The 23,814-nt window shown below is 40.5% G+C and overlaps 1 protein-coding gene across 2 annotated transcripts in view; it reads left to right on the plus strand.

The window, feature by feature from the left end:
- The window catches only part of LOC137240717 (kinesin-like protein CG14535), a 575,047-nt gene that overhangs the window by 119,431 nt on the left and 431,802 nt on the right, over window positions 1-23,814 (plus strand). Inside the window, exon 2 of one of the 2 annotated variants that reach the window (XM_067767333.1) lies at window positions 17,803-17,834. The exons of the other annotated variant lie outside the window; for it this stretch is intronic. The gene's annotated coding sequence lies outside the window, so the exon portion shown is untranslated. The remainder of the gene's footprint in view (window positions 1-17,802; window positions 17,835-23,814) is intronic. 2 annotated transcript variants of the gene reach the window in all.

Consider the following 23,814-nt stretch of genomic DNA (forward strand, 5'->3'; position numbering starts at 1 on the left):
GGAGCTCAAAATATCCAAAGCATTGCTGGATGTTGGACCAATGTATGTAGGGACATTTCCGCTGTTGGCTATCTGCAAATTGTTTTGCAGGATGTAACAAAATAGAGATTCGCCTCTCTCGTTCGTATTTGCTCCTCCCCACGCATTGTGGTGCGCATTTGTATCCGCGCCTATGGCCAACCGCCCTTTACGCCCTTCGTCCTGTACTAGCCTCTTGCACTCCATCGGTGAAACCTCCGCAGCATGGGCCATGTAGCAGGATGCCATCCTAACAAAATCTTATTTAGGACTCTAATTCATTCATCCACTAGCTTTGCAGTAGTTGTGTAATGCATGCAAGGCTGCATGGTATTCTGATATACTGGGGGTACTCCTAAATGATAAGCTTCTCAATAGACATTTTTTAACGCAAACCTCTATTGCAAGGATTTTTGCCTGATAAATGACGGTGTAGCATCATATTGGTATCGATTTCTTGAAGTTGGGCCCATAGATACCAGCTCCCCTTTTTCCGCCATCAATTCATTATCCATCCGTGAACCAGATCTCTGAGCCGGGTTCAGTATATGGATTATTTTCCCAAAGAGCTCTACCTACAATGGACGCCTCAAAACTCCGTGAGATTCTGACCCTAGGGGCCATTGCATCACGTAGTTGCAATATGGCACTCTGAGCCGGGTTCAGTATATGGATTATTTTCCCAAAGAGCTCTACCTACAATGGACGCCTCAAAACTCCGTGAGATTCTGACCCTAGGGGCCATTGCATCACGTAGTTGCAATATGGCACTTTCTATGAATTATTTTATTACATTCATATAATCTCCATATCCTCCACATAAGATGTATATATCGAATCTTCCATCATATCTGTGGTAGATGAAATTAGTCAAAAAGCAGCCCCACACGCTTATGTCGGCCTCTCGTCCTTTTTGCTTTGGGGTAAAGCGGAAGCTCTCTGGTGTGCTTACTCTCTGTTTTTATTCCTAGTGCATCTGCAGGGCATCTACAAACGAAGCTTCCTATCTCCTCCTCGTCTCACATGTTGGCTTTCTAGTTGAATACATACACCAGCCATTATTTTCACGCGGAATATGTATGGTGCTGTCCGTGATACCGACGCAAGTACCGAAGTCATGTATGAGCTTTACGCAGATATGACAAAAGTACAGCTAATAAAAACCTAAAGGCTTCTCTGGCTAGGTCCGGCCAAGAATACTTTCTTTTCAGTCGACACCGAAGTTTGGAAGCAGAGGAAGTGGGACACCTCCAATGAGTTGGGACAGGCAGATGAAGGAAGACTTGACCTCCCTATCGCGAAACAGTTATAGCTCCTTTTGTTCCAATGACCATGATTGATGATGCTTGATGCTTCTACTCACTTTAATGCCCCACACATACAGCTAATTGACAGCTACGTCAGCAATAAATTGTTATTTATAAAAAGATTTCCGTGCATATTTATGTATGAGGATAATAGAAACCAGAAAACTGCAAAAATGTGGTTTTTTTATAACCCAAAGTATTTCATAATTCTGATATTGCGGATTTTTAACCTTCCTCAAAAACCAAAATCTGTAGAGTTACCCCTCCGAGCTTAAGGCTTAGTCCGAAGATACATGACACTAGAAGCTGGTGAAATATCAGCCTCTAGTTGTTCAGCTGACGGCGGTTGGCTTCGAAGTCAGGGTGTATGCGTGTATAGTGGCCGCCCTAGGTGGATGGGACTTAGCAAATTAGTGGGTTATGAACCTCATCAACATTTCGCGGCACTATGCGAAGCTCATGAGCAGTGTCATGGTAACCGACACCAAGCGCTTGTTCCAAGACAGACACGTAAGTAGCATTAGACAGTTCCATCCACATGAAGAGCCGTCTTTAAGATAATATAACTATATGCAGCCTTTCACTGCTTTGTTGTTTCCTTCTCAAGATTGCTATTTGTCGTGAATAGTAAAAAGCTTATGTCATAGTCGTCAAATTGATTGTACCTTGTTAGTGCCGCTGCTGATCTCTTATATCAATCACCGGCCAGATTTTCATGCAAAGTCCTGGGTAAAACAATCGACAAGCACAATCAGTTTGTCGACTTCAAACGAATATTGACCGCGCAAATTGTAATAGCCTACTATGTTTGAATTCACGCAAGACCACACGCTCCATAAGGATTTGCAAGGACCTCTTGGGTCATATGCGGTTAAACGCCAATTTATAAAAAAAAAGTCTCCTAACAGGTCCAAAATCGTCAGCAGCGACTGCCTTCAGTGCATATGACAGCGTGGAGGGTTGAATGTAACTATTCGGAGAAAATGGTGCTAGTTCTTTTCACGTAAGCGTATCTACTTATCTTCATAAGCATCAGTGCAGCACTCTGTAACACAGTCAATACACATTAGCATTAAAACAAAGAAAATATTCATTAAAGAACTAACGCGTACATATGCTGAGCTAAGTGCGCGTTAATATAACTTGAAATTGTGCTAATAAATGCATAAAACTATGAAGAGCAAATTCTTCGACTCAAGTAGCAAATTCTACTTTAGCAATAAGAATGGGAGGAACAAAAAATAGAAACGTATAATAAAATAAAAGCAAAACTCCAAAGCACTACAAAGTGCAAAAGTCAGTGATTAACTAACCGAATGAATGAACTGAACGACCGGGAATGCGTGAGTGCGTTCGTTCATTTAAGTGACTGCCACTGACCATCGAATTGAGGTGGAGGTGCCGGCAAGTTTATTGGAGGCAATCTTGCCTGGCAGTGGACGTAGTGTTAACTAATGAATGGGTATTCAGCTGGTGGCCACAACTAGGAATGTTTGAACGTATACAAAGCGATTAAGACAATGAGTTAGCTTTGAAAATTCTGGTAACAATTTGCTTAGCCCATTTTTCACTCAATGCCATATAATTTCAGGAGGAAGTCGTTGATTTGTGGTTGCGTATTGTTGTGGATAGTGAAGTGGATGGGCGAGGGAAAGAAATTTATCTGAAGTAAAACGAATAAATAAGTGAAGGCTTCGATTGCGGTAAAGTGAATAGTTTCAATATACAATTGATTGTTATTCTTCGATAACTTACATAGTTGGCTTTTGTAAGTTCAAGGACTCGTGCTGGTTTGTGGGTTCCACGAATCTTGGAGAACTATAAAATAAACACCGTGGTGTGATGATAGCGTGCTCCGCCTGCCACACCGTATGCCCTGGGTTCGCACCCCGGGCAAAGCAACATCAAAATTTTAGAAATAAGGTTTTTCAACTAGAAGAAAATTTGTCTAAGCGGGGTCGCCCCTCGGCAGTGTTTGGCAAGCGCTCCGAGTGTATTTCTGCCATGAAAAGCTCTCAGTGAAAACTCATCTGCCATCCGTTCGGAGTCGGCATAAAACATGTAGGTCCCGTCCGGCCAATTTGTAGGGAAAATCAAGAGAAGCACGACGCAAATTGGAAGGAAGCTCGGCCTTAGATCTCTTCGGAGGTTATCGCGCCTTACATTTTTAAGCTATTGCATAGATATTATCGCGGGCTTGGCGACTAAATCAAAAAAAACCGTAACGGATATTTGTCAAAAAAGATCCGAAAAGGCTCGAAAAGGTTCGAAAAGATTCGCAACAGGCCAAATACATAATATTGGATATCTATCATAATCAGCGGTGGGCAGGTTACCAAATTTAGAATGTGATAGTAAACTCGAACGCGTAGCGAGCACGAAAGCAAAATCAATTATTTATTTATTGATTTCAATGCTTAAGCGGTGAACACGTGTCACACGCACCCTTCGATACTCTGTTTAAGCGTGCATGCGACCCTTCCTCACCGTACGACCATCGAAATCAAACTAAAAGAGCTGTCGTTGATTTTCACGAAGTAGCCATTGTGCTATCGCTTATCGTATACATATATGGTCGCTTACAAGCCAACCTAATAAAACCGCACTGCGTTTTTTTAGCGCACGCAAACAACCGGCGTTTTTTGCCCTAACCCAAATAAGCATGCGTTGCGACAATGTAAAGCATGTGTTAAAACGTCAAATTTAAATGTCACGCAGAACAAAAATTGAAAATCGAGTTAGGTTTTCACGCAGCAAATTCAATTTGAGTTGCTCTCATACAAGTTGTATGTGCATGAGACATGTTTGACAGAAAATGACTTGCGTGCGTTTATATTAGGTTGGCTTGTTAGCAGGTGCTAAGCTCACGCCCACCCCGGATCATAAAGTTAAAGTTAAAGTGAATGTTTTTTTTTTTTTTTTTTTGTTTCGTGGAAGGAGGAAATGCTTTATGCACTGACCGGGATATTTAAGCCTCACTGCGAGACTCTCCGAGTGTAGGACTCCCTTCTTCCATGAAGGCCTACCCACTAAAACTTAACCTCCCACGGCCCGCGCTAATCCCCGTACCTGGGACCGCGTTTAGCATTACTTCGGGTACGGGTGCGCGCTAATGGGCTAGGCATCCGTCTTCTCGTTTACTGGTAAGTATATGCCTCACATATGTGCTGACCGTATCCCATCTGCCTCTTCGACAGGTCATGTTATTAATGACACTGCCCGGGGATAGGTCGCAAAGTACATCTTCTACCCTCCTTCGCTAATGGGAGAAGTGCCTGCATTCGAAGAAGGTGTGGCGTACATCGTCTATTTCCCCACAGTACAGGCAGCTCGGGCTATCAACCTTACCCATTCTGTGTAGGTATTTGCGGAAGTAACCATGTCCCGTTAGAAACTGGGTCAGGTAAAAGTCTACCTCTCCGTGCGGTCGCTTCAACCATGGATTCAGTTCAGGGATTAGTTCCCTAGTCCACTTTCCTACGATGCTGTTGCTCCACTGATCTTGCCAACGTCGGATCGATTCTCCTCGCGCCTGCATGGCAACAGCAGCTCTACTTGCTTGCGATCCGTTGTCATATATTGTTTTTCTTTCCTCAACGAGAAGATATATCGGTATGGTTCCCGCAACGACCAGGACAGCTTCAGCTGATACCGTGCGGTAAGCCGAAGATATTCGCAGCGCCCCTCTGCGTTGGACCGAGGTGAGGGCGACTCGGTTCTTCCGGTATTTCATTGCGTTCGCGCAGATTTCTGCACCATATAAGAGTATATAATCCGAGGCTGATGCAAGCAACTTCCTTGTGCATGGCTTTGGGCCACCTGTGTTTGCCATTAATCTACTCAACTGCGCTATTATGCGCGCAGCTCTTTCGCAGGCCCCTCGTATGTGATCCGAGAAGTTGAGTTTGCTGTCTAACCTCACTCCCAGATATTTCGTTGAAGCGAGTGTTTCTATTGGCTGGTCCCCAACCATCATGTTCCTGGTAGTGGGAATACGTCTCTTTGTGAGGATGACGATCTCCGTTTTGGCTGTTGCTAACTGGAGACCGTGCTCAGCCATCCACCTATTTACATTACGCATGACCTGGTTTAATTTTAGCTGTGCCAGCTCGCAGCTTGGTGTTGTTATCACAGCTGCCACGTCGTCTGCAGAGGCAACGAGGAAGGTGCTTTCTGGCTTGTCTAATCGAAGAAGACTGTCGTAAGTTATATTCCAGAGATCGGGACCTAGTACCGAACCCTGGGCTGCTCCACCTGTTATTTTTACCTTTTTTTGACCGTGAGTACTTTCATATATTATATACCTCTCTCTTAGGTAGTCCCTTAAAATTTCTAATAAATATTGCGGTACTTTGAAAGTGCTTTCTAGTGCCTCAAGCATGTCCTCCCACCTAGCTCAGTTAAAAGCGTTTTTGACGTCCAGCGTGGCCACCAACGCTATAGGTCTTGCTCTGTGGCACGCTGTCTCGGCTTTCTTGACTGCGTCTATAACTTCTGCTATGGCATCGATTGTGGAGTGCCCCCTCCGAAAACCATGCTGTCTGGGCGACAGTCCTCCGGCGTCCTGTAACGCTCTGGTGAGGCGTTGCTTCAGGAGAATCTCCATCAATTTCCCTGCTGTGTCCAACATACATAGGGGACGGTAGGATGATGGAGAGTTGGGATCTCCTTTCCCTTTTGGAATGAGAACCAGTCGTGCTGTCTTCCATATGGTGGGGAAAGTTCTTTCTTCGAGACATTTGTTGTACATGTGCAACATAAGTTCTGGGCAGTCGTTTGCAGCTAGTCTAATTGCCTCCGCGGGTATTCCGTCGGGCCCAGATGCTTTCTTAGGTTTCATAGTTCGCACGGCAGTTTTAAGCTCTTCTTCTTGGAATGGTTCCACGTTGCGATCTTCATGGGTAACGTACCCGCCCTCCCTAGGCAGTTGGGTGGGAAACAGGCCATCCACAATGTTCCTTATTTGGTTCTCGTCCATCAGCTGGTTTGGCGGACGGAACTTCTTCATTACTATCTTATATCCCTGCCCCCATGGGTCTCGATCCACTTCCTCGCAAAGCGCTTTCCAGCACTTAAGCTTGCTTTGCTTAATGGCAGCACTAAGAGCTTTCTTCGCTCCTTTGTACGCTTCCGACTTTTCTAGAGCCTCAGGCCTGCCGCGCGCGCGAGTTGCTAGCCTTCGCATCCTGTGGCATATTTTCCGCAGCTCCGCGATTTCGCTATTCCACTAGTATACCTGCTTTTTACCCCTCCACACTCCCCTCCGTGGCATAGAGAGGTTGCAAGCGTGGCGAAGACAGCTCATTGTCTTTTCAACCGTCTCTTCCGTCGGACTGGAGTTGTTGATTATCCGTCGGGCATCCCCCAGTACTGATGCGGAGAACGTGGCAGAGTCGACCTTGGATGCGTCCCATGCTTTTGTTCTGCGTGGCCCGTTCGGAATCTGCCTCTGACCGGGATCGTTTAGGTGGAAAGTGATGTAGTTGTGATCGCTGGCAGTCAGATCCTCTATGACTCTCCATCCAGCAGCGGTCAGCAGCAGGCTTTCTGAGTGTGAATGTTAAAGTGTAAGTTAAAGTTAAAGTTAAAGTGAATGTTAAAGTGAAAGTTAAAGTTAAAGTTAAAGTTAAAGATAAAGTTAAAGTTAAAGTTAAGGTTAAAGTTAAAGTTAAAGTTAAAGTTAAAGTTAAAGATAAAGTTAAAGTTAAAGTTAAAGTGAATGTTAAAGTGAAAGTTAAAGTTAAAGTTAAAGTTAAGGTTAAAGTTAAAGTTAAAGTTAAAGTTAAAGTTAAAATTAAAGTTAAAGTTAAAGTTGAAGTTAAAGTTAAAGATAAAGTTAAAGTTAAAGTTAAATTTAAAGTTAATGTTAAAGTTAAAGTGAAAGTTAAAGTTGAATTTAAAAATAAACTTAAAGTTAAAGTGAAAGTTAAATATTAACTTCTCATTTATTCAATAAAAGTAAAAAATTTGTTTTCTTATCTGTCACCACGCTTAAAAAGGTTAACTTGAATTAATATCAAAGACAAAACTTGAATTAATATCAAAGAAAACAAAATGTTGCATAAATATTATACTTGCATAAGTTGATAAGATGCAATAGCTTTACCGCGGCAGTCCCCGAGTGCCACACGTCCTTTTTTTTATTTTATAAAATAAACACTTTTGGTTCACGTAATCGCATGGGGTGTATCAATTTATTATCGAAGTAATAACGGTTTGATATCGTTGCGCTATCGGTAGGTTATCGAAATCAGTTTTGTTGTACATACATATGTATGTGTGTTATCGACGCGATATAGACGAATTATCAAAAGATTTATCGAAGTGCTATACAATTTCTATCGACCACAAAGATTATCGTTTGCTGCGTCTAAAAGAATTATCAATGACCAATCGATTTTTATTGACAAGTTATCGGCTCCTTAAAAATAACCGATTTGTTATCGAAAAGTTACCGATTTATTATCAAAAAGTTCACGGTTTGTTACCAAACAGTTATCGATATGCTATTATTCATCGAAAAGTTATCGATATGTTATCGAAGTAAGGCCGATTTGTTATCGTTGGGCTATCGGTTTGTTATCGAAAGCGTATGGGTATGCTATCCATTTCTTACCCAAGAGTTATCGCTTTGTTGTACACACTATGTATATAGGTGTGTTATCGACGAGTTATCAAAAGATTTATCGAAGTGCTGTACATTTTCTATCGACAAGAAAGATTATCAATGACTTACCAATTTTCTATCGACGAATTATGGTTTCTCTAAAAATAACCGATTTATCATCGAAAAGTTATCGAAAGTTTTACAAAACTTTCTCGATTTTTTATGAAATGTTGTTGGTATATTATAATTTATCGAAAAGTTATCGATATATTTTCAGAGTGTCTCCAATTTCTTATAGGAATGTAGGCTACTTTTTTATGAGTGCAAAGACGGGTTATCATTTTATTATCGAAGTGCTCGAAGATTATCATTATCTAAAGACAACAAAAACTGCCAATGAGTTGCACATCTTGTATGGACGTGCTATCAGTATGTCACCGATTTATTAGCGAAAAGTTGTGGATTATTTAGCGTTAGGTTATCGATTTGTTGCAAAAAAAACTATATACTTGATATCGATAAGTTTTCTGTTTATCGGCTGTTATCGATTTGTTATCAGACGACTCACGGGTTGGTTCATATGAAACAGATACCGATGAAACTTGAATATAAAAATGAATAATAAGTCTATAAAAAAACCAATGCGAAGCCGATTCGGCGATAACGGTATCGGCCCTTACCGACAAAGATTTTTTCAAAAAGCGCGAAAATATTTGCTTCTAGTAAAGTATCTTCTGTTGTGGTTTAATTATAACTGGGCGATCTCTAGTTAACCTATAAACAATACCTTTTTACGCGTAGACCTGTAAATTTACACAACAGACTTCATGACTACTTGGTACTTACGCCTTTCTTTAAAGGAAGTGGGGCGGGGACCAAGCAATTTAAAAAAAATCTTTTTAAAGGCACGATTTGCAGTTTTCTGCCTAGAACCATATTTGGGACACTTTCTGGCGCACAGTGGACCAAAACTACAAAAAATGTGGAGGTTGGAGTTGAGGGAGCACGTAGGGGAAGTGAAGGAGGCAATGTCGATAAACGCGAGAAAAAGGAGGAGGGAAGCAGAAAAAGGCATAGGAATAGAGGGGGAATAGTTCATTGCTGTGTTTACAAGCGGAAGTAGTAGCCGTAACCAGAGTTATAGAAATTAAGGCAATAATCTCGCATAGCACATAATCTTAAGGTGTGTAAGAGTGTAAGCAATTCCTGGAAAGCATCGGGACAGGGAGACATATGCATCTATATTGGGTTCCAGACCTTTAGGGGAATATACTTGCTAAAATGGGGCTCCGTAGACGTCCCAATCAGATTAGGAGAGATGAAGAGACGGCCAGAGGTGCACATGATCGAAAAAGCGGGAAAGGCTTCAACCCAAGTGCGGAGCTGCAAAGTGTCGAAGATCATGTGTAGGTGTTACAACATTGGACTAACAAAGTTACTTCTATCATTTAAAAGAGAGGACTTTAGACTCATGACTGATATTTTCACTGGACACTGCTTTCTGGCATCACACGCCGTTAAACTTAGTCAGTGATAGCAGATGTAGGCAGTGCGGGTTGGAGGAGGAAACTTTCGAGTACGCTATGTGCTCATACTCTACTTTACCAGGCTAAGACTCCAGCTATTAGGAGTGATACAGCTGTCAGATCTAGAAGCAGCAAGTGGCATTGGTCCTATTACAGCTTCTAGTATTTGCCAAGAGGATGGAGTTATTTTATAACATGGGTCCTGATTTTTGATGGGGTTTTTCAGTTTGGTAGTTCAACAATGTTCTGGTAATGCTACGGACTCATTCAGTCTATGTGAGGCCTTCATGAACCGACCAGTTCAACCTAAACTAAACTACTTCCTCAAAAAAATGAAATAGTAGATCCTCCTCCGAATATTGGAACCTTAATACTTTTGCATATTCCGAACAGCATTTGTTTAAGCATTGCCAACTCACTGCTTTGTTGTTGTTGTACTGCCTTTGAATAAATTGTGTTTCATATTTCCAGTTTAAGTTTCCAACTTTCTGGCATGCCCTGCAACGGTCCCGAGCACAGTGTAATGCACATCTGCCGGCAAACTAAAAAGAAATGAGATTACGTCAAATGTACTAATTATAGTATTGAATATTATTGTTGGTATTTTAAACAATTTTTATTTTAGTGGGCTGCGTAGGAGAAGTAAATCTTATGATACGAATGTATGTACTTCGGTATTCAGATGATGCCCCACATACATATATTGTAATTGAGTTTGTGAGACACACGCACATAGCTTCAGGTATTGCCACAGGTGTCATCACTACTGTCGGAAGATAATATATAAGAAATGTCACATGACGTAATGATAAAAGTATGTATGATTGATATTTTGCTCAATAATACAATTTCTATGACACACTGACACAGTTCTTTCTCTGAACTTTTTTTACTCGGTATTGAAAATTTTGTTTGAATAAAAGAACAATTTTCTTTTAAATTGGAACAAAGTTGGCCTCTTTTGTTTAATGTTGTTGCTAATGCGATAAGATACGCAAGTAATTCTCCGAGTTTTTCCCAACAAGGAACAACTTCAAAAGATTTCAATATTGATTAGAATTAATAGCAATGAATTTTACCTCAAAGTTGTGAGTAAAATTACATAGCGGCAGCAAACGCATTGTTCTGAAGGTCTAGCAGATGACGGGCATCCAGCGTTGACTCAGCTTTGCGTTTCTAGACCATTAAAGGAAGAAGTGGAACTACGGACGCCTTAAACTTTAAAAAATGAATTATAGAACTTTGGTTGCCGCTCTTCAATAATCATATTGGTTACATTATTGAGAGAAGGGGTGCATGGAAACTTTGTTCAGTTTTACTTGATCATTCGGGGTACATTTGTCCATCTAGATTTCTTCATTTTTCATTAAATGACGTGCTTACCATTATACTCTCAAGAAGATGGTAGCGCTTATGAAAGCATCGGGGCGTTAGCACACTGACTTTTGATGTACGGGTGAACCTTTTCTGGCCATTTCTTTAGTAATTTTTTTACTTTCGATATTTCTTTCCCCTTGAACCAACAAATCAGATACATTGATATGCTATTTTATCAAGTGAAATTCTAATGCCCTTAAAGCAACTTGGTATTAAACATTGGTCTCTGAAAGTTTACTTTCTTGGAGCAGCCCAACTGCTCTCTATAGAACAAGACCTCATTCGCAAGAGGAAGTCAGTGCAGCTGTGTGCATGCTTAATGCTTTCTATAGAGACATTGCAGTAACTTAGCAGAGCTCCCGTCACATCTGCCGGAGTTAAAGCACTTTTAACGTGACCAGTGTCGCTTTCGGTATGCTTAGAGGTATGATCTCAGGACTGCGTATATCACCAACCCGAAGCCATGGTGATGGTGCTACATTCATTGCGTAGTCCGTCCATAGCTACCATAAACGGTTGCTCTTAGCAAGCAAATGTGAGCGGGAAGACGATGTATAGTTGAGATTATTGCTACTATAGTTTTTTTTTTCGAACTGATAAGTCTGTTAATAACAAACGAGTTCCAGAGTTCTTGCTTTACAGATAGGGTATTTAAGTGCTCCCTAACCGCTACAGATACATCCGCATTCTTAAGTCTTGGATAGTGAGGACTTAATGGAATAAGTTTTCCTTAAACTAGGAGGTCTGGAAGTATAAACATAGCTGAAGGTCCAAAATAGATTTTTGCTCGGGGATGATTAACTTAAACTCCACCCTTAAAAAAAAATTCTACAAATCATTCCCTAAAGTCTATATGCAGAACTTAAAGGCAGTACCCTTACCATGTAGTTCGAATCGACAGTAAATTTGCTCTAATTAAACCAGACGGTATTTGTTTCTTATTCTGTTGTGTAATTTTTTTTATAAATTCCAATTAGCGAAAAAGGGTTCAGGTAGACTATGCATATGTGCATAAACTACAGAGTAACAACAACATTAAAATCATAAACCACAGCAGTAGCTGCAACAGTAACGGCAGTCATAAATGTCTCAAGTGGCAGTTGTAACAAAGCTAACGCCACGTTAAATTCAAAACATGAATACTCACCACCACAATGCCCTTGGCAGAGAATGGGAGGGAGGAAGCTTACTTCAACACTTAAACATACGACACTAAAAATCAGTCAGCATAATATGCTGCTGGGCTACCAAGTGCTTGAATACGAAATTTAGTTATATGTAAGTTTGTATGTAGGTGGCGCTGCTTGCCACTGCTGTCAGGATACTTTCAAGTGCGTTGCTGTAAGCTGCAAATATAACTTTTATGCTGGCAATGCTATGCGTTGTCGTTGTCACTGTGATAGCTTCTCCATGTTGTATTTGTCAGGATGAACGCCGAAAGTCATGCTTCCATGTCAATAAGCTCAAGCGGTGAGTGCGATGGATGTTGACACCACTATTATCGTCCTGTATCTTTAAATCTCACTCGCACACACCAACCCTCTGCTCGACACTTAAAGAGCATAAATTGTAACAACTAATGGTGGTTTCTATATAGATATATAGACTAGAAGGATGGATGGACGGATGGTAGGACAGATATTTTTGTTATTGTTGTAGTTTAAGTATCATCAGTGACGCTTCAACTATATACGTACTTACATATGTTTGTACATAAATTTAACAGCTAAGTACAATGACATAAGCTGAAAGACCGACGCAACTTAATTTTGAGCTGTGGCAATGTTGTCAAGTCAATTTGATATTTTGGCGGGCATATTTTGCGGCTATCACTGTAGCAGCGGACAATCGATAAATGTGTACATGGGTATGGGTGTTCTGCCCATGGGAGAACTAAATAAGGACCTAACAAGCTTACCTCAAGCGAAGTTTTGGACTTGGCTGATCACCAGACTGCGGCTCTTGAAGCTCAGAGCGGAACTGTTGATAGAGGGTATGCGTTAATAAGAGTCAAATTTATTCCAAACTAGAACTGACTGCCACTGACTTCTACATAATTGGCTTTGCCTTTTATGGGAGCCAGTTCACAAAGTTAAGTATAGAGAGAATGTACATGCCAGAAGAATTTACAGGTAAAGTACGATCAACAAGTTCCTGCGGAATTTAAATAATTTTTCAACTTGGGATGCTCGAAATGCAATATAAAAGGCCCTCAAAACAAATATTTCCTTACGAAAAATGAAAGTTGGTTTACCCAAACATTGCTTAAACCGTAAAGAAGAATAGCCAAAAGGAACGATATATCTATCGCCTTCCCCCTGTCTATAGAGTCAAACAAACATAACTCCTGGTACCACAGGACCCTTTTACACTTCAGCCAAATATGGTATTGCTAGGCGGCGCATATACTGAGCCTAATAGTTTCAACTGTAGAAGAGGAGCGGATGGCGGTAGGTGATAAGGGAAACTCCGAGTGCTGTGCTCTGAATTGTGGTTATCATTGAAAGTAGTGCGCCGATGCCGCCAAGTGGTAGACTGACATTACTTGCCGTAGGTTCCCCTAGGTCCTGTGTCATTCCGTACAACCGAATCTCCGTTACGTAAAGATCTAAGACGGCCTCTGATGGACTTTGTGAGGCTACTTCTCGAAAGCATAACTATCACTTCAAAGCTGTCACTCTTTCGTATTCACTGTCTCTATTCATGAGCCTCTCGATAACTATTCTGCTCTTAGAGTAGCGGGCTGCTTGGGTTGCTTTAAAAGCAATTGAGAACATCCCTATATTGACGGGACCCCACTGCGCAATGTCCTAGACATTCCTGGTCAAAAACTACCAGCTCCATTTAAGTTCCTCCAGACAAAGATGATGCTCTTCACGAGGCGTGGCAAAGCTCTTCTCTGCAGCTATTGTGATGTAAAATGCCTCGGTACTATTATGGTGAACAAATTAAACTGGAACATGCATGAATATATGGCGGCCACCGTGGTGTGATGGTAGCGTGCTCCGCCTATCACACCGTATGCCCTGGGTTCAACTCCCGGGCAAAGCAACATCAAAATTTTAGAAATAAGATTTTTCAATTAGAAGAAAATTTTTCTAAGCGGGGTCGCCCCTCGGCAGTGTCTGGCAAGCGCTCCGATTGTATTTCTGCCATGAAAAGCTCTCAGTGAAAACTCATCTGCCTTGCAGATGCCGTTCGGAGTCGGCATAAAACATGTAGGTCCCGTCCGGCCAATTTGTAGGGAAAAATCAAGAGGAGCACGACGCAAATTGGAAGAGAAGCTCGGCCTTAGATCACTTCGGAGGTTATCGCGCCTTACATTTATTTTTTTTTTTTATGCATGAATATATACTGCGGGAGTATTTCCCCTAACCATCTAAAATGTAGATCTAATAGAGAACTCTAAAAAGCGGTACTGTCTACAAAAATTGGTGAAATACAGCGATCGCTTGAAGTCATATTAAGCCTTCTTCCGATCGACTTGTAGAGCAGGTTCCAAAGCCGTTCCAGAACACAACTCCACTTTGGAAGACAACTGGATTCGGGTGAAAAAGTAACCCTTTTTTGTTGAGACCTGCAGGATAAAGTATAAAACTTCTGGTTGGATAAGTACCGGGTTTTTTGTGTAGTTAAATATTAGTTTGAACTGGCCGCTTAATAAACACTTCTGATACAGATTGAATGTGTCCATAGTATTTAACTTCAACATTAGTAAAAGATTATTTGCTCGTAGGTGGATTCAGTTATTTGCATCTTCCTCGGACATCTTACAGAGAATAAAGTGGTACGTCTGTCTCAGAAGGTCATCGACTATGACAGGCCCAGCCAAAAAGAGAGTTCCTTTACTCGACAAGGTTTGACTGCGAATATAGGGCGGTAAAGTTCAAGGATCAGCTTTCCAAGGACATATTGGCATACATATGGACTGCTTGCTTTATAATGGTACTTCTTGGTTCTTCGAGGTCCGGTATGTTTCGTGGCAATGGAAATGCTGAGCGAAACACTTTTGAGGTATTTGCGAATGCGGATAGCGAAGTAGTTGCTAGGGCAATCTGGATAAAAATAATAACATCGATTCGGGTTAGACAATGCCGGAAAAAACGAATTGTGTGCTACCAAGGAACGTACTATTCCATCCCAGAGTAGACAACCATATATGCGGTTGGACACATTTAATGCTGGAGAACGCTGAGGCAGCAGCAGACCCGAGCGTGGCGTTCTCTCCCCTGCTACTGTGATACTCTTCAGAAACAGAACCAAAATACTTGAATTTCGCCTGCCTTCATTAAAAGGCACAGAGCTCTCGCTTTCAACTGGTTTAAGTACCTTGGAGTCGAAATAGACAAGAAGATAAACTGAAAAATTCAACATTGAAAGAAGAGTAGAGAAGGCGTACGATGTGGTTTTACACAGCAGTCACTGGGCTCATCCTATCGTACGAGGTGGTATTGTAGTGGTCAACCCTGGTAAACCATAAACACCATAAAAAATGCAAAACAAATTACAACCGTCAGCCTGAGCACTTAGTTTCGTGTCAGACGCGTTAAATACTACCCTTAGGAAGCTGCTACTGGAACTTCACATACACCTAATAGCTAGTATCTCTGCCATCAGGCGCAGGGATTCGACAACATATTAGCTTTCGCCTACATTAAAATTTGACATGACAAAAACTTTTAGGTGGGGATACCCTGGAGAACGGATTTGTCAGCAGACATGGTAGGATGATGTCATCTCACTATTTATAGAGGGTCCAAAATTGACTACGGTGTTGATGCAGAGTACTTCTCCGCACAGCTAGAAGTTGCTCTCCAAATCTGTCTTCCAAAACTCAGCTTGTATCTTTCAAGCAAAGCCACTAGGAATAGAGAAAGTCTGTTGCTACCTATTTGAGAACTCTGTTAACGGCCGAGGGGTATGCAAATTCGCAGACACCTAAGCCCCTTTCACATATGCAGGATGTCCAACCAAGAAGATTGTAAGGAAACGGCCACCCATTTCTTTTGCGAATGTCCCACCCTGGCAATTAACACGTGCCGAACATTAGGCGGTTTCGTGCCGAGAGACTAATCAAAATGTTCTGTAAATAGCATGAACAGGTTTATTTCGCTAACAAAATGGCTCGAGTAAAAACAAACTCATTGTAAAGTAATTTAATACACATAACTAATTGATTCCAAGAGGAAGTGCATTTTAATGGCGCCGCAAGCGCTACTTGGGGAACACAGAAACCAACCAACCATAGCATCCCTGCAGTATTTCTACAACGCTTGGGGCTTCATACATCAAAATGTGATCATTACCCAATAATAAAATATATTTTCATAGGATACCTCACAAGTTTTGGTATCAATATGGAGTATGAGCGCTAATTAGAGTCATTGGAGCCCGATAGACAAATCAAACAAGTAATCAACAACTTAAGTAGCAGTACTTATCTCCTGCTCCTACTATGCTTAAACCTAACTCTACGCCTCTGTATAAAAGTAAACGAGTAGTCAGTGCACTCATAAAATAGTTCAACGGTGTTAAATTATATGACTGACATCCATTGAAGCAGAAACCTGAATAAACTACCAATGCTAAATTCAAATATACACAAACTCATACTTACTTCCCATTTAGTTAATATCTGACTTGTAAATGTGTGTGTGAAGATGGACGAACCGCAGCTGACGGTATGTGTTAGGAGTAGATTTGATAGGAAGGAGTTTATGAGACTAGGAGTGAAGCAACACTGAAACATTAAAAGTTAGTTAGTGGAAAATATTGTGTAACCTTACTTTGTCTCTCAAACTGGAACATAAACAGTTTGTTAGATGAAAGCATGAGGAAAATTTTATTTAGAATATAACACTTAAGGCACTCAATTTGGAAGCTGATTAATGAAAATCACAGAGAACAGCAAAGCACGAGGCAATATTAGCTTAAGAATCCGTATCAAGCCTCCAAAAAGTTCAAATCTACGTTAGAAAGTACAGCTTGGGTTAAGCTTCTTCGTGGAATGTGGTTTACCTTAGTAGATGCAACTTAAGTCTTACGGCATTCAAATACTAGGGAGTGAATCTCATGTTGGAGCCTCGATGCTAGGTTGTGAGTGAAGTTTAATTTTGGGACTAGATATCTTGCTAAGACTATTTCGGGAATGTACTGCACTGCTTCGGTATCATTTCGGAAATATTTCCGGATTCTTTTCAGGTCATTTTGGGAACACCTTGAGACCGATCCGAAATTTTGCAGTACCGAGGTTTCAGTATCACTGCATATCACTGCAATTCCGCGACTGCTTTTGGGATAATTTCGGAACTATTTATAAAAAGTTTTGGGACTATTTCGGGGCAATTCCAGAACCGTTTCGGGCTTGTTTTTGGGACAATTTCGGGATAATTTCCGTACTGTTTCGGGATAATTGCGGCTTTGTTTTCGGCAAAACTTTAGCACCGATTAGAATTGTGCAGAACAACTATATGACCATTTCGGGATTGGGTTTGGGAGTATTTCAGAGTAATTTCGGTACTATTTTGGCGTATTTCCAGGACCGTTTTGGGAGTACAATTTTGGGATCATTTCGAAGCTATTTCGAGATTATTTTGATACTACTTCAGAATAATTTTGGTACTATTCGGTGTCATTCCAAGACCGGTTGTGATTGTTTTATCAGATATGTTGGGACTATTCCAGGACCCATCGAGATTGTTTTAGGAACTATGTCGAGACTTTTGCAGTGCTATTTTGGGGTATTTCTAGACTGGTTTGATACTATTTCAGAATAATTTTCATATCATTTTGTAGAAAGAGTAAAAAAAGCTATTCAATTATCCGTTACGATCCCTGCCAAATACAAACATAAGTATGCAGACTACCTGAGGAAAGTTAGCAAAAAAAAAAAAAATTAAGCCAAATGCTAGACCAGTTTTAAAAAATATATAAACAATACTTTTAACATATTTTCTTCTCATTTCAGCTAAAAAAATCGACAATCAAGTAAAAAATGAGGTAAGTTGGAAAAAAAACCGGCGACGATCTGGTCTCGTTCCTTAGTCGTAATACATTGAATTATATTTCTAATAAGCTTTTGAATTTTACGAAAGCTCTATCACTTTGCCTGTGGAAGCCAATTATTTTAGGTGAAAACTGTTTCACAATTAAGTCTACGAACTTTGAAGAAGGTTAAGTTAGGTTAGAGTGGCCACCGGTGCGAGCACCAGTGCACTTAGGCCCAAAAAGGTCCCATTGTGATACCACGTGGATCTCCCCAATTCAAAACAACATATCGATTCAGTAAATGTCAGGAATTTCTTAGGTTCCAACTTAGCCAGATCACAAAGATCGTCAAAAAAGGGAGATCCCTTAGATTTCTTCCTTTTGCGCCAAAGCGCAGGACAGTCGCGCAGAAAATGCATGACTGTCTGTATCTCCTCTTCGTCTTTGCAGCTCCTGCAGTAATCATTATAGGAAGCCCTCAGCCGTTGTACATGCTTCCCGAGTGCTATGTGGCCGGTTATAAGTCCAACCACCAAAGGCATGTATCCCCATCCAAAAAGAAGGAGACTTCTTGTATATCTCGCGTCCCATTCAGGCCACACGAGCTTAGTGTGGTGGCAGAATTCGATATTGCTCCATCTCACACCCGCTTCCTAAGGAAAATCTCTTTCAAAGTGAGCTTACAGATAGCGCGCGGCATGCTTAATCCCTTCCAGCACGACGAAAGAAGCTGAGGGAAGCTCTTTCAGTTTTTCTGTAAAAGCATAAACTTTTAAGTAAAAGCTGACTCATAATTAAGTCTACAGTATTTGCGTCGAATATGCCAATGGCATAGGTTGGGCTGAATTGAGATGTAATGCAAGAAGTTGCCCTTACTTTAACTCGGGCACATTTATTCCATTGTTAACGACCTCGGCGAGTGCAGAACAGGCGTAATCGTCCAATCAGATATTCCTTTCTTCGTAGCCTCTATCTAACTTGGCGATAGAAGTTTTAAGACTTCGCATTAATCGCGGTTTTTGGGGAGTACTTTGATTTTTATCAGCAACAGTAAGTCATTAGATCTACCAAAGCACATCTAAACTTTGAGTGCCTCACAGCCTATATTGTACATCTCATCGCACATTCGCATCCTGCTTGCAACGTTTGAATAACTGACCGTTCGAGCTCTGATATCCTGGTAACAGTCATGAGGACCAGCTGCCGTAGGCTATATTTATTTCTTTGATCTAAGGGCTAAGAACACAACCTCGCACAGCCCAAGCAATTCCTGAGAGCTTCATGCCTACTTTCACGCTAATGAGCTAGGCATCCATCTTGTCGTTTTCAGATAAGTATATGCTTCACATATCTGCTGATCGTATGCCAGCTGTCACTTTGGCGAAAAGGTCACAAAGAGTCTCTTTTACCCTTCTTCATTTTTGAGCGAAATGTTCGTATTCGATGAAGATGTGGCGTATAAACTTCTGTATCACGCAGTTTAGATTTTCAATTTTGCCCATATTGTGTAGGTATTTATGGAAGTAACCGTGTCCGGTTAAATATTGAGTCATATCGAAGCTGCCCTTCCGGCGTGAGCACTTCAACCACAGGTTGAGCCCGAGAATAAGTTCCCTGGCGCACTTTCCTGCAGTGCCGTTGCTCCACTGTTGATTCCAGCATCGGATCAATTCAGGCTACAACTTTGACGTAACTCTTCTGGCTATACAACTTTGATCTAACCTATCTGGACTAGTGTGGTGCCATCAGTCGCATAGAGCCCTGCTCCAGCAACAGCAGCAGCGACCACGTGTCCTCTCTACCTGTAGTTGCAGAACACTTTTGTGAAAAATTTACACCGAAACTTTGTTAACACAGGAGCACGTACTCCCTAAGTCGTTAAATAATTTCAAATTCTTGCGCAAATATATATTATAGCTAAGTACTTCAGGCACTTTGAAATTTCTTAGATTGTTCTTTCCGTCCCCCAATCCATTCATCCCTGTACTCATGAAATCAACTCGTTCTCTGAAACTCTACCGTGACGGAATTTAAAGCTCATTCATTTAATTGAATAACTTTTTGTCCCGTGTCTCTTATGGACCTGTTAGACATACACACAAATCACACATCACTGCTTCATCACCTTCACAGCTTCAGTTGCGCATTCCAAAGCTTTTGATGCAACTTTTGCTTGACGTGAGCAAACAAAAATGGGGTCATTGCCTCATTACACTTGCTATTTAACTTATTACAACAAAAACGCTATTGAATTTGGCAGAAGACGAGCGAATGAGCGATTGCAGCCAAGTTAGCGTTGATGATGATAATAATGATGATGACGACGATGAGAATGACGTAGTGGCAAATAAAAATTCCATTTTTCTTGTGGAAACATGGGAATAAACAAATGTGGTTGGTTGGTAGGGGGTGGGCAGATGCAAGTCAAAAGGCGACAACAAATGTAGCTGCAGCAATTGAAGCATCATATTGCTAGCTGTAAGAGTCTTTATTGCTGTTGTTGTTGCTTCATGCAAAATTAACGCATTCATTCATGCATTTCGGTTGGGTGACGACGCATAATGCACACATTTGGATATGAATTTGACATATGGATATTCTCGAGCATTGTTTGGACATACTCACATATGCTCATATCAAGGAAGGTGTGTCCTGCTCCCAAGTCAAAGTCCATTAAGGTTTTAGTTCGACCGGAGTTGATATATGTACCATTCATAGCAGACACTGTTGCGAAGTATTTTTTGTTTTTGTTGATATTTGTATTGTTGCAACTTATGTGATTTTGCAGCCAAATGTGTCCCGGGTTCATTTATCCATGAGCTTGTAAATTTTATATTCACTTAACTCTTTCCATTTGCATGACTTACAATTTAAATGACAGATTTGGTTTATACATTTTTAAATGAGTCACATCAATCTTCATTTCACCACAACAACAAAGATATTCATATGAGCGCAAAAACAGTGAGGAGATTAGGCCAAGCTTCTCGCCCCTATCCATTTGGGAGAAATCAAAAGGAGACAGGAGTTGCTTATAATCCATCAAGCAGCAAAGGCGTCAACAGAAGCACGAGGCTGCAAAGTTTCTAAGGTCATGTGCGAATCCTATGATCTTAGACTCACAAGGTGGCTCATATCAGCAGATGCAGGAAGTGCTAGCTGCAAGAAGAAACGGTTGAGCACGTTCTGTTTTCAAGACTCCAGATATTAGGGGCGACAGGACTGCCACATTTCGACGTAGCGATTAATATAGGGCCTAAAAAACGTTTTGTTTGGTTGTCAAACAAATTCTAGTAACAATATTTCTTTATTTAATTATGAGTCTTTGGAATACAATCCTTACAGACTATGTACTTAACTAATTTATAGGTTACATATTAATTTTGTGCATAAATCAAACCACTTATAGGGCTGAGTTAAGCATCACGAATAAAGCATTAATTGGCATCGAAAAATCCAAAGTGATAGCATCACTTAGTGAATTAAACTCCCTTAAAGCACGATTTACGGGAGCATTACGAGCATATAGCGTTCTCGTATTAACCCCATAGAAAGGAGACATATTACGATGAAACCGTCGAGGAACATTAAACTGAATCCTTTCTAATAAGTATGGACAGTCAATTAGGACCTTGACAATTTTGAAAGTAAAGGACAAGGAGAGTATAGATCTTCGACTCTCCAAGGATTTGAGACTCAGAAGTGTAAGACGAGCAGTATAAGATGGTATGGGCTCTTCAAAATCTAACGTCCAAAGAGCATACTTAAGAAAGCGTTTTTGTATTCTCTCTAGTCTATCATAGTACTAGGTCTCCAAATAAAGACAGCATATTCTAAATGAGACCTTACAAAAGAAGTACAAAGAGCTTTAAAAGTATAAGGGTCACAGAACTTCGCGGAATTGCGACTAACAAAACCCAGCATTGAGTAAGATTTAGAGGTAACGTGGCTAATATGATTATTGAAGGAAAACTTGCTATCAAATATAACCCCAAGGTCCTTAATCTCACTAAGACATTGAAGTTCACAATTAGAGATACTATATTTTGAGCGAAGTATATTGGATGACTTAGAATAGGTCACATGAAAGCATTTAGATGCATTTAAGGACAGATGAAACTTGAAACACCACAGATGTAGCTTGGTAATGTCATTTTGCAATTTCAACATATCATCAGGCGACTTAATAATTGAAAATAATTTTAGGTCATCAGCGTAAAGGAGACATTTATCAAATGTAAAGCAATTGCTAATGTCATTAATAAAAAGGCTAAATAATAATGGACCTAGTATACTCCCCTGTGGTACCCCTGAAGAGGCAATAAAGGGAATAGAAGACTCCCCATCAACAGTAACAACACTCCGCCTGCTGGATAAATATGAACTTAACCATAACAGAAAGGAAGAACGAAAACCAAGGCATCCTAGTTTATTAATTAATACTCTATGGGAGACCCTATCAAAGGCTTTCGAAAAGTCAGTATAGATACAATCTACCTGCGAGCCAGCTGAAAAATACTCAATGCAATACTCACTGAAAACAGCAAGGTTAGAAATCGTCGACCTCTCCGCAACGAAACCATGCTGATAAGGAGAAATAATGGACTTAACCGCAAAGCTCAACTTAGCATAGACTGCATGCTCAAAAATTTTGGTAACAGTGGTCAGTTTGGGTATGGGTATGTTGTTACGCACATCTTTTTTGTTGCCACTCTTGAAGATAGGCGTAATAGACGTAACCTTCCAATCATCGATAAAATTCCCAGAGGAGAGTGATTTGTTGAAAATAAGTTGGAGAGGATAAACCACGGCCGCACAATTTTTCAATAAGATGGGAGAAAATCCGCCTAAATTTGTTTGAGAAGAAAACTTAAGATTATTAATAGCTCCACTAATATCATCAGAAGAAAGATGTAGAGCTCCGAAATTTAAGGCAGAGTTCAGACTATTCGAAAAATCGAGCGGTTGATAACTATCATCCACAGAAAAATTGGATTTAAAAAAATCAGCAAATTAGTTAGCAGCCTCATTTGGAGTTTTCGCCGAGTTATCATCCAGGAAAACTCCGGTAGGCACACTAGCGGAATACTTTTTGTCCTTAAGATATTTCCAAAAACTTTTTGGATTCGATTTGCTGTTACCCTCGATATTGCGCATATACTCAGAATAAAGAGTTTTATTCAAAATATTAAAACCCTTTAAGTAAGACTTATATTTACTGAAAAAACATGTTATTCTTATTCTTTTGAATTTGGTTTAAGAATTTGTTTTTAAGATTCTTGAGTTTTTTTAATTCCCTAGTGTACCAAGGTAATTTGTACGCTCTTTTTACCCGCAAGGGGATTCTATCCAAACATTGGGTGAATAAACTAGACTTAAAAGTGGAAAAGCTAACAGAAATATCAAGCCCACCAAGTAGCTCCTCCCAATTTATTTCAATTAAAAAATCATTGAGACTTGAAAAGTCACACAAAGAATAATTAAATATTAATTTACTGTCAGTAGTAACCGGAAGAAAATGATAAAAACTAAACTCAACGAAAAGTGGTAGATGATGACTGTCCTTAGAAGTAACTGGATTCAAGCACTCACTAACGTCACAACAAAAATTTTCACTTATGAATATGAGATCCCATCATCTATTTAGAGTATTAAAATACTTTTAATGGACACATTTAGTCCATGTGATGTCTTTATTGACCGGATAGTGAAACCTAACCACGCTTCCAAATAACATTGTGCTACTTTTTAATATTCCTTCAAGTTGGCGAGAAGGGACCTGCATGTTTTCAGCCGACTCCGAACGGTAGATGAAACTTCATTGAAACGATTTTCATGGCAAAATACAATCTGAGTTTTTGCCAATCCAGTGCTGAGAGGCGACCCCGGTAAGCGAAGCACGCTAACACATACCCTAATTGTGTACGATAGCTATGGGCGTTTCGATACCTACTTCGGTCCCAGTCTCGAATCATCTAGAAACTTCAATTTG

This window comes from Eurosta solidaginis, chromosome 2, assembly GCF_040869045.1.
Source record: "Eurosta solidaginis isolate ZX-2024a chromosome 2, ASM4086904v1, whole genome shotgun sequence".
Lineage (NCBI taxonomy): Eukaryota > Metazoa > Arthropoda > Insecta > Diptera > Tephritidae > Eurosta > Eurosta solidaginis.